This window comes from Ranitomeya variabilis, chromosome 2, assembly GCF_051348905.1.
Source record: "Ranitomeya variabilis isolate aRanVar5 chromosome 2, aRanVar5.hap1, whole genome shotgun sequence".
In the NCBI taxonomy this organism is placed as follows: domain Eukaryota; kingdom Metazoa; phylum Chordata; class Amphibia; order Anura; family Dendrobatidae; genus Ranitomeya; species Ranitomeya variabilis.
The window spans coordinates 614,611,896-614,624,093 of record NC_135233.1 but is presented as its reverse complement, the minus strand read 5'-3'; the positions used below and the strand labels follow the sequence as shown (position 1 = coordinate 614,624,093).

General features: G+C 46.9%; 1 long non-coding RNA gene across 2 annotated transcripts in view; it reads left to right on the top strand.

The window, feature by feature from the left end:
* LOC143807332 (uncharacterized) overlaps nucleotides 1-8,421 on the top strand; it is a 227,352-nt gene extending 218,931 nt beyond the window's left edge. For both annotated transcript variants that reach the window (XR_013221699.1, XR_013221700.1), the window contains 2 exons: nucleotides 5,606-5,671; nucleotides 7,784-8,421. This is a non-coding gene — a long non-coding RNA (uncharacterized LOC143807332). The remainder of the gene's footprint in view (nucleotides 1-5,605; nucleotides 5,672-7,783) is intronic.
* Nucleotides 8,422-12,198: the final 3,777 nt, after the last annotated feature.

The window sequence follows — 12,198 nt, the reverse complement described above, 5'->3', positions numbered from 1 at the left end:
GGAGGGGTCCGGGGTCAAATGCTGCCGAGAATTGCTCCTGATTGAGAGATGGAAAACTGCAAAGGCAAAAATACTTCAGGGAGGCATGGCTGCAGCATTACACTCAGGGCTGTCCCACACGTCCAGATAATTCTGGTACCGGAAACAATCGGTACCGGAATTATCCGTGTCCGTGTGCCCCTGCGCTTCTGGTGAACATCAGTGTGGCACACTTGTGCCGCCCGTGTGCCCACTGGGTACCACACGCACCGTGCTGGGTACCACACGTACCAGCATCTGGTGCTGAATCCGCAATTCATATGTTCCCTGCAGCAGCGTTTGCTGCAGAGAAAATATGAATAATAGTGTTTAAAATAAAGATCTATGTGTCCGCCGCCCTCCCACCCCCTGTGCGCCCCCCCGCTGTTCTGAAAATACTCACCCGCTCCCTCGTTGGCTGTCGCTGCTTCCTGGTCTGGCCCCATCTTCTCCTGTATGCTGTCACGTGGGCCGCTCATTTACAGTCATGAACAGGCGGCTCCACCTCCCATAGGGGTGGAGCCGCCTATTCATGACTGTAAATGAGCGGCCCCACGTGATCGCATACAGGAGAAGATGGGGCCAGACCAGGAAGCAGCGACAGCCAACGAGGGAGGCGGGTGAGTATTTTCAGAACAGCGGGGGGGGGGGGGGGGGGTTGCGCACAGGGGGTGGGAGGGCGGCGGACACATAGATCTTTATTTTAAACACTATTATTCATATTTTCTCTACAGCAAACGCTGCTGCAGGGAACATATGAATCACGGATTCAGCACTGGGGGGGGGGGACAGCGCTTACTGTAGCGCTGTCCCCTGCACGGCACACGGACTGCAAACGGAGAACGTCCGTGTGCGGTCCGTGTTTTACACGGACCCACTGACTTTAATGGGTTCGTGTAATACGTGCGCTCCCATGAACACTGACATGTCTCCGTGTTTGGCACACGGAGACACAGTCCGCAAAAAATCAATGACATCTGAACAGATGCATTGATTTTAATGGGTCCACGTGTGTCAGTGTCTCCGGTACGTGAGGAAACTGTCACCTCACGTACTGGAGACACTGACGTGTGAAACCGGCCTCAGTAGTAAGATGTGGTGACATCACTGTGAGCGTTAAACCTGTACTGTGACATCAGTGTGTATTATCCCTGTACTGTGCCATCACTGTGTGTATTATCCCTGTACTGTGCCATCACTGTGTATATTATCCCTGTACTGTGACATCACTGTGTGTATTATCCCTGTACTGTGACATCACTGTGTGTATTATCCCTGTACTGTGATATCACTGTGTGTATTATCCCTGTACTGTGACATCATGATGTGAATTATCCCTGTACTGTGCCATCACTGTGTGTATTATCCCTGTACTGTGCCATCACTGTGTATATTATCCCTGTACTGTGACATCACTGTGTGTATTATCCCTGTACTGTGACATCACTTTGTGTATTATCCCTGTAGACATCACTGTATTATCCCTGTACTGTGACATCACTGTGTGTTTTATCCCTGTACTGTGACATCACTGTGTATTATCCCTGTACTGTGACATCACTGTGTATATTATGCCTGTACTGTGTCATCACTGTGTGTATTATGCCTGTACTGTATCATCACTGTGTGTTTTATCCCTGTACTGTGACATCACTGTGTATTATCCCTGTACTGTGACATCACTGTGTGTTTTATCCCTGTATTGTGACATCACTGTGTGTATTATCCCTGTACTGTGACATCACTGTGTATTATCAGTACTGTGACATCACTGTGTGTATTATCTGTTATGTGACATCACCGTGTGTATTATCCCTGTACTGTGCCATCACTGTGTGTATTATCCCTGTACTGTGACATCACTGTGTGTATTATCCCTGTACTGTGACATCACTGTGTGTATTATCCCTGTACTGTGCCATCACTGTGTGTATTATCCCTGTACTGTGCCATCACTGTGTGTATTATCCCTGTGCCATCACTGTGTGTATTATCCCTGTACTGTGACATCACTGTGTGTATTATCCCTGTACTGTGACATCACTGTGTGTATTATCCCTGTACTGTGACATCACTGTGTGTATTATCCCTGTACTGTGAGATCACTGTGTATTATCTCTGTACTGTGACATCACTGTGTATATTATCCCTGTACTGTGACATCACTGTGTGTATTATCCCTGTACTGTGCCATCACTGTGTGTATTATACCTGTACTGTGACATCACTGTGTATTTTCTCTGTACTGTGACATCACTGTGTATATTATCCCTGTACTGTGACATCACTGTGTGTATTATCCCTGTACTGTGACATCACTGTGACACCACTGGAGCCCACCTCAAAATGGGGCTTGTGATGTCAGACGTACTATCCCGTCTGACGTCAGAAAGGGGTTAATGTCAGTTTCCCTTGCTGGAACCCTACTGCAACTGCAGATTGGCTGTGTCAGCTGATGTGGGTGGTGACCACTCTCACCATCCTTTATATAGTCACTTGATGCATCAGCTGACTGTCGGTGATAGAGCATTCTATATTGACCAAACCTGGAGGAAGGAGCTCTCTGGCTGCTGTGGTGTTTCAGCTGGTTTCTTGGTCTGGGTGCCTTTCTTCTGCTGTGCAGTGCTTTGCAGCAGAGAAGGCTATAAAGCTAAGTTTGGTGTTTTTGCTCTCATCTGTCTCGTGTTTGTCACTGTCCCCTGTGTCGTTCCATCTGCAGTGATGAGGCTAGCACCCTTGCCGGTCAGTGCGCTAGTCAGAGCAGTGCTAGGTGACAGTGAGGGATGAGGTTCCTGACGGCAGTGGGGGGAAGGACACACTTAGGGCATTAGGGGAGTGCAGGGTCAGTCTCATATTTGAGCAGGAGGTGTCCATCCCTCTTTTCCCCATCAGTAAGGCCTTCCTCTCCCCATTTCCATCCTGTTGTGTGTGTGTGTGTGTCGTGCCATCCGCTGAGATACCCCCTGTGGGGGTCGCTACATATGGTGACAGGCAGCCGCAGGGCACAGCACTTTGTATATGGCATCATACATAGGCATTTGCAGGACTGGATTGCTTGACATAAATATGGCAAAAATGGTAAACTGGGAAGGAATATCTGTTTAATCATTTAATTATTGTGATATCAAAAGTTCTGTAGCTTTCTTATATAATCTCTGCTTCAATCCTATCTATTCATATCATAATGCTTCCATCACCCATCTACATCATCTATCAGCCATCCATCTTACAGAGCACAGTGTGGCTGTAGAGGACCTGACTGTCGTCTCTCGGGACCCATTTCGTCCCTCCTTCTCCCACATACATTTATACCAGTTTCTCTTTGCTTCTCTTGGCACCGCTGGGCATGAACACGACTAATGGAGATGATCTTGTTGAAGCTGCTTCACACCTCTTTCCTATTCATCACATGCGCTGTGTTGTGCACACGCTGCAGCTGGCAATAAGAGATAGTCTGCAAGAGGGACATGCTGGGACTCTGGTTAGCAATGTGAGGAAATCGGCTATTGTTGCCAGAACCCCTAAAATTTATGCCATCTTGAAGAGACGAGCTGGAGAAGGGGCAATTGTGGATCAAGCCACTCGGTGGGGCAGCACCTATTTAATGATTGAGCGATTGCTTGAGCTGAAACCCTTCCTTGTAGAGATGGCCAACCCTCAGGTAACACTGCATGAAGGTCAATGGACACAGGTGGCTGAATTGAAGGAATTGCTTCAGCACCCATTTACAGTGACTAAAAAGTTACAAGCTGAGGGTTTAACTCCTGTCATTTTTATAAAAGAGTGGAAGAACTTGTTGTTTTGGCTGTCCCAAAGAGCAGGTTTAATCGCAGATGGCATTGCTGCTTCAATGAAAATGAGACAGACACTGCTATTAGAAAGTAAAACTCTTCTGGCAGCTGTTTATGTGGACCCGAGTCATCGTATATTGCTGGGTGATCAACAGCTTACTAAAGGAAAAGAAGTTCTGATTGAGGTAGCAGATAGGATGAGTGGGAGCAACAGGGTTGTACTGGCCTGGTGGGGTATCGGGGAAATCCCCGGTGGGCCTTTGGCAGTGGGAAGGAGATGAGGAGAAAAAGAAAAAAAGTCTGTGGTTTATTGGGGCACGAGCCCTTTAAAAGCGCAGACAGAGAAAGTGCAGGGGCGCACGCACGTAGCTCTCATTACCTGAACTGCGGCGTCGCACGTCCCGATCACTACTGGCAAGTGTGCAGCCATCGTCACCGGCTTATGACGTCAGTGTCATGCGACGGGTGCATATCAGCCACCGGCCTCTGCTAGGTCAGCGGCCATTTTACTATGTGTGCCGGACCTGCAGAGGAGGAGGACGCGACCCGGGACTGGGAGCGCAAGAAAGTAAGAGGAATCTTCTGTCTCTCTCTGTGTCTCTCGGTCTGTCTGTCTCTCTCTCTGTCTGTCTCTGCCTCTCTGTCTGTCTCTCTTTGTCTCTGCCTCTCTGTTTCTCTGCCTCTCTTTCTGTCTCTCTGTCTGTCTCTGCCTCTCTGTCTGTCTGTCTCTGCCTCTCTCTGTCTGTCTCTGCCTCTCTCTGTCTGGCTTTGTCTGTCTCTGCCTCTGTCTCTCTGTCTCTGCCTCTCTGTCTGTCTTTGTCTCTCTGTCTGTCTCTCTGTCTCTCCATGAAGCCAGGATAGGGGGCCAGGATAAATATTTGGGGGGCAGGAAAAAAGGACCAGGATGGATACATATGGGGCACGGGGAGCAGGATGGATAAATATGGGAAGTCCAGGATATATATATATATATATCCAAGAAAAGAAAATATGCGGCACTCACCCTTCTTTTGCTGTGCGTTCGTGTTCTTTATTGGATATGACTAAAACAGGTTACAAACATCCATGCTTGGACATCAGGTGAACGAGAGGGTGCGGAGGTGAAGCGTGGACGACGGCCGTTTCGCACGGTCGTCCACGCTCCACCTCCCAGATGGGAGGAGGCGTGCAGCAGCTGCTCTAATACATTGATGCGACTTTTGAGTGAGTTTAACACCACTATCGCGCAGCTGGATGCATCGATTAAGATTGCAGAGGATGAACCTAAAGTGGGTGGCACCCCTGAGAAATTCTCCAATTTTAACAATCAGATGGAGAAAGTAATAGAGAATGTGGTCAAGAAAATTCATGAAACTCAGTCAATCAAATTAAAGAGACTTACGAGACTATGAAAATAATAGGGTGTATCCGTGGAGGAAGCCAATGCCACAGGGGCAACAAATTAGACGTATACCATCACAGTCCTCTGTCTCATCAGTGAGTGATCAATCCGACGCATCTGGTACATCTATGACCACTAGGTAAGGAACATTATCAAGGAGACAGAAAGATAATAATTTTCATCCATACAGATGACATGAGTATCGTTCACCAGATCACCAAAGACGTGACAATAAGGTAAACAATATTAGTCAGCATATCTTCACTGACACTTCACACTCCTTGAAAAGGGCCTATCATTTTCACCAGTGGCTGCTTTTTATGCTTTTACAGCTATAAAGGACGTCCATATGTTCCCCAGTCGTTGATTTATTAAAAAACTTTTTTTTGATGGTAAATTGAATTATTTCCTACAGAGGAAGAACAAGTAGCGCTACGCACTTTGGAGGAACTTGCCACCGAACATAATACTCCAGAGGGAGGTAAGGTACCATCATCGATTTGTCCGAAATCTAAGAAGTCCCCCCTTGTCTTCCAGCCCGAATATTGATTTGGTTGTACAAATTGTTACTAAGGAATTTCTTGAGATTCCACATTACATTTATCATGATAATCTTACTAGGGAGGAACAGGGGCATCTGCACGTTGTTCAGAATTTACCAGCGGACAAGGGGGGTAACGTTGTGGTGTGACCTAAGGTCCTCTAAGAGAAGGAGGCCTTTCCCCAATTGAATAATAAGACCTGTTAGACGAAACTTACCTTTAACCCTTTGTCCACCTATACCACACAATTACAGGCCATCATTAATGGAGCCAGGGAGGTGGGGACTATTACTAAGGAATTATCTGCTGCTCTTACGGTCTTTGAACCTACGATCCCCACCTTTTACCTGCTACCTAAAATTCATAAGGACGAGCAGGTGCCCCCTGGTCGTCCTATCATTTCAGGATAGAGGAACTATCTTGAAAATGTCAATTGGTGGATAGACTCCAAACTGCAATCTCTGGTAGAAGGATTGCCATCATTTCTCAAAGAGACGGGTGATTTGTTGAGGCAGGTTGATGGACTTCACCTGGACAGTGACACTATGCTGATGACAGCGGACATTTAGTCCCTGTACACCAGCATTAGACATGAAGATGGTCTCCAGGCAGCGGCATTCTTCCTGGGTACATCAAAGTTACCCAAAGACTTCAGGGACTTGGTACTTGAGTTATTGAGTTTTTAAGGGGCCCTTTTTCCAACAGCTCCAGGGAACAGCTATGGGGGCCTCTTTTGCCCCTGCATATGCTAACCTGTTCCTGGGGCTGTGGAAAAGGGACCTCTTCCTGCCTGATCAGCTGTCGTCAATGGACCGTGTCATCTCCTGGACGAGGTACATTGATGACATTTTGCTGATCTGGCAGGGTTCTAAAGAATGTCTTCAGGAGTTCTTGTTATTTTTAAATACCAGCGACTGCAATATTTACATCACATATAAACATGATCGTGAGACTATTGAATTCCTGGATGTGACATTAAAGCGGGATGATCGAGGTGAGATACAAACGGATATCTTCCGCAAGCCCACTTCTACTAACATGCTCCTGCACGCCTCCTCCTTCCATCCTGGCCATATGATTCAATCCATCCCCTCTGGTCAATTTCTACCTCTCCGTAGACTTTGTATGACTGATGATGATTTTATGAGACGAGCTGAGGATTTAAAAAGACGGCTAGTGGAACGCGGGTATAGTAATCTCAAGATTAAGAAAGCATACAATAGGGCAAGGCACTCATCAAGACATGTACCTCTATATGGGACCAGGGTAAGTAAAGATCAAGATATTATCCGATTTGTGACTAAATTTCACTCTCATTTTCCAGGCATGAAGAAGGCACTGGATAGATCTTGGCATATTCTAAAGGCCGATCCTATTGTCTCTAGATTTCTACCTGAGAGGGCTGCCGTCACAGCAAGGCGATCGAAAAACCTACGTGACTTCTTGGTGCGTAGTCACTATACGTGTGAACCTATGGTTACATTTCTTGACTCAATGGCGGGGAAACATGGATGCGCCCCATGTGGCTGATGTGTTGCATGTCCTAATATTGACCGCTGCAATGCATTTGCTGATTCCAGTGGGTCTCTGCAATTTGAAATTAGGAAGCGGATTTCATGCGCGAGTAAAAATGTGATCTACTATGCCATGTGTCCATGCAATAAAATATACATAGGATTGATGACACGGCAATTAAAGGTGCAAATTAGAGACCATGTACTTGGAGTCATTGCCGCAGCGACCCATGAGGACGCTAAAATCTCTTCCTCTCCATTTTAAAACCTATCATAACTGTGACGGTAGCCTTCTTAGGGTCCGGGGTATCGACATGCTTGACATTGGAGGTGGAGGAATCTCCAAGAGAATTGCCTAATGGGAGTCCAGATGGATTTGGACCATTAACACGGACCATCCATCTGGACTCAGTGAGAACATCAGTTTTGCTCCATTTTTGTGATCGATGGCCTGATTTGTACACTTGAAATGTTGCCCCATATGCCTGTTGCAGTGTTTTTTGTGTTTTTATGCTTTTATATTTTGTTTTATATTAGCAGATTTGATCCCGATGTCAAGAAAACTAACTCCATATGATGAATCCTAATTACCAGATGTCCGGATACGTACCGCAACTAGAGTGATGAGCAATTAATGTGGGAAGCCAATTTATATGTTATATGCCTCGTTAGATCTATATTATGGACTGATATGATCTGCTCACGTATTTCTAGTTATTACTATTTAAGACTGATTCCATTTATTCTACTGCTTGGTTTTTAATCTATTATGTATCTGTATTGGATGTATTGTTAAAGAAGTTGTCCACTATTATAACCTTTTTTTTTTTTTTCATAAATCTTGCTGTTATGTGCCACTGAAAACATCTACTGTGTTTATTTTAGCAATATTACCTTTTATCATGCTGTAGCAGCACATCTTTAGTGCTGGATTCAGCTCTCATGGGGTTAATCGACAACTTCCTTTCTCCTGAGTTATTGTGCTCTAATACTACAAGTTCCATGATGCATTGCACTGCTACTAAGCACGAACCTACCACACCCACTCCAAAACACACCCCAACCCCTCCCTCCTCTCCCCCCTCTATGTTCAAAAAGATTTGTGATGTCATTTCTGTCCAACCTCCTCTTTTACATTTGTCCAACCCACACTCCATTACAGATAGATAGAGGGAAAGATAGATAGATAGATAGATAGATAGATAGATACAGATATATCTATGTCTATTTCCATAGATATGTCCATATCCATGTTTCTAAACCCCTTCACCCCTGGAGCTTTTTTGTTTTCGTTTATTGCTCCCCTTCTTTCCAGAGCCATAATTTTTCCGTCAATATGGCCATGTGATCTTTTGCGTGACAAGTTCTACTTTTGAACGACACCATTGGTTTTACCATGTCGTGTAGCAGAAAATGTGAAAAAAATTAAAAGTGCAATGAAATGGCAAAAAAGTGGAATCCCACACTTGTTTTTTTGCTTGGCTTTTTGGCTAGGTTCACTAAATGCTAAGGCTGTGTGCACACGTTGCGGATCTGATTGCAGATCCGCAGCGTCTTTTGCCGCACAGAATTGCATCAAATCCGCAGAGTAGCGCACAACCAATGAAAGTCTATGGGAGCCGCAGACTTGTTGTGCACATGCTGCGGAAAAAGCTGCACCAAAACCACACCAAGAACTGCATCAAAACCGCACCAAAAACTGCATCAAAACCGCACCAAAACGGCAAAACTGCACCAGGTTTTGATGCAGTTTTTGGTGCAGTTTTGATGCTTTTTTTTGGTGCGGTTTATGCGCGGTTTTAATGCCGTTTTTGGAAATAAGTAAATAAACGGAAAATGTGCATGATTTGAATGGAAACATGCATGAAAAAACGGATTCCAAGGCCGGATTCATCATTTCACAGCTCAGTTTCATACGTTTTTTTGCCGGATACGTCGCTGTGCGTTTTTTCGCAGGACAGAAAAAACGTTCCTCTGTATGTGTTTTCCATCCGGCGGAAACAGCTTTTTTTGAGGGATCCGGCAAAAAACGGATGAAACTCTATGAGAAAAAAACGGATCCGGCGGAAAAAAATGGATCCGTTTTTTTCAAAACTCGACGGATTGTGCCTCACGGCAAAAACCTGATGTGTGAAAGCAGCCAAATATATGGATAGATACATCTATGTATCTATAGATATATCTATCTATAAATATATCTATAGATAGATATATCCATAGATATATAATAGAAAGGCCGATGTTTCTAAGGCCTCTTTCACACTAGCGCCGTGCACTGCACATCGCAATGCGTCGTTGTGGAGAAAAAACTCGTCCTGCAAAGTTGTCTGCAGGATGCGTTTTTTCTCCATAGACTTTTATTAGCGACGCAGCGCGACGGACCCTAACCGATGCTAGTGTGAAAGCAGCCTAAGGCTACTTTCACACTTGCGTTTTTAGCAATCCGTCTTTTTGGGAAAAAAACGGATCCTGCAAATGTGCTCGCAGGATGCGTTTTTTACCCATAGACGTGTATTAGTGAAGGATCGCGACGGATGGCCACACTTCCCGTCCATCGTGCAACGGATGCGTCGTGTTTTGGCGGACCGTTGGCACGTCCGTCGCGTCTGCCATGTTCTACCGCGCATGCGCGGCCAAAGTTCCACCCCCTCCTCCCCGGACTTCAGAATGGACAGCGGATGCGTTGAAAAACTGCATCCGCTGCCCACGACGTGCACAAATTTCACAACGTGCGTCGGTACGTCGGCCCGATGCATAGCGATGGACCCGTGCCGACGCAAGTGTGAAACAGGCCTTAATGAGCGTTTAATTTAATAAAAAATGGAAAAAAACGGCGTGGGCTCCCGCGCAATTTTCTGCGCCAGAGGGGGAAAGCCGACGGCCGAAGGCCAATATTTGTAGCCTGCTATGAATATCAGCCCGCAGCTGTCTGCGTAGCCTTTACTGGCTATTAAAATAGGGGGACCCCCCCCCAAAAAATGACGTGGGGTCCCCCTATATTTTATAGCCAGAAAGGCTACGCAGACAGCTGCGGGCTGATATTCATAGCCTAGAGAGGGGCCATGGATATTGGTTTCCCCCCCCCCCCCCCCGGCTACAAATACCAGTCCGCAGCCGCCCCAGAAATGGTGCATCTGTAAGATGCGCCAATTCCGGCATTTAGCCCCTCTCTTCCCACTCCCGTGTAGTGGTGGGATATGGGGTAATAAGGGGTTAATGTCACCTTGCTATTGTCAATAAGACGCCTATCCGTTATTAATCCAATACTAATAGAGGGTTAATAAAACACACACACATTAGGAAAAAGTATTTTAATATTCTTCATTTAACCATACTTACCATACTTCAGCGCCTGCAAAAAACGTAAAATAATAAACCGTATACTACCTGTCCGCCGTAGTCCAATTAATAACAAGTGTCCCACGACGATCTCCCCTATAGAACAGTGACATCGGGTGATGTCACTGCTCTATAGGACCCTCAGTGACACACTTACAGGAGACAATGGCTCCTGCAGTGCATCACTGAGGTTACTAAAGTTCACTGGTCTCACTTTATGGCAAAAAGCTGCGTGGGAACTTTCTCATACAGCATGCCATAAAGTGAGACTAGGGACTATTTTCTCACAGGGGCATAGGAATACATTGTGGGGAATACATTGTGGAAGGATACCTTCCTCCCCTCATTGTGTTCCTGGGGCCCCTGGAGAGTGGTTGCATCAGCAGATGCTCCTGCTCTCCACGGGAGATCGTCGAGGGACACTCGTTTTAATTGGATTTCTGCGGATCAGGGAGTATATTGTTTGTTTATTATTTTAATATTTTTTACAGATGACAATGGCTTCGGGGATCAAAGTGACAAGTGATGGTGAGTATATACTCTATGTTATATGTACTGTATGTATGTACTGTATGTCTATGTATGTACACGTACTGTATGCGCATGTCATCGCATGGCGCATGTCATCACATGGCGCATGTCGTCGCATGGCGCATGTCGTCGCATGGCGCATGTCGTCGCATGGCGCATGTCGTCGTATGCAGCATGTCGTCGCATGCAGCATGTCGGCGCATGTTCTGTATGTGTTCTATGTATGTATGTACTGTATGTGTTTTTTTTTTCTTTGTTTTTTTTTTACATTCAACACATTAGCCGGATGATGGGACTACTACTGTCCCATCATTGGCTAATGTGTCACTCACTGTCACTGTAGCAGGCAGAGCCCGATGGGACTTGTAGTCCCATCGGACATGCCTGCACACAGAGACAACGCCGCCCCCACCACCACCGCACAGCCACCTTCAGCACCACGCAGACCCCCGCCGTCGCACCGGTCGCCGCCACCGCACCGGCCACCGCGGTGGGACCGGCCGCCGCCGCACCAGCCGCCGCCGCGGGACCGGCCGCCGCCACGGCACCGGCCGCAGCCACGGGATCAGCCGCCGCCGCAGCACATCTCGGCAAGCAGATCCCATCCCAGCACCAGACACCTGCAGTGCACAGCCCCGCCCGCCCCCCAGCACAGCACAGTCCCGCCCGCCAGCACAGCACAGTCCCGCCCACAGCCCAATCACTCTTGAGTGACTGCTGACTGTGCGGCTTGGACACGCCTGTTACTGACGTCACGTCAATTTCCAGAGTCTGGAAATTGACGTGACGTCGGCGGAAATTAGCGGTGGCTGCAGCCTGGGGGTCACGTGACCCGGACTCAGCCACCAGCGTAGCGCCGCTCACAGGCGAAAAAGGCAACGCAAGGTATTTACACAATTCGTCAGGGGCCCCGGGGGGATACATTGGGGGGATACATTGGGGGGATAATTGAAAGTAGTGGACAACCCCTTTAATGTTTTTCTATGATTTGGGAGATCCTATGACATGCACAGTTTGTGGTATGGGGATGTGGTCGTGCCTCTGTGGCGGCGCCCCCTGTGTGCTCGTGTCTACCCTGTCTC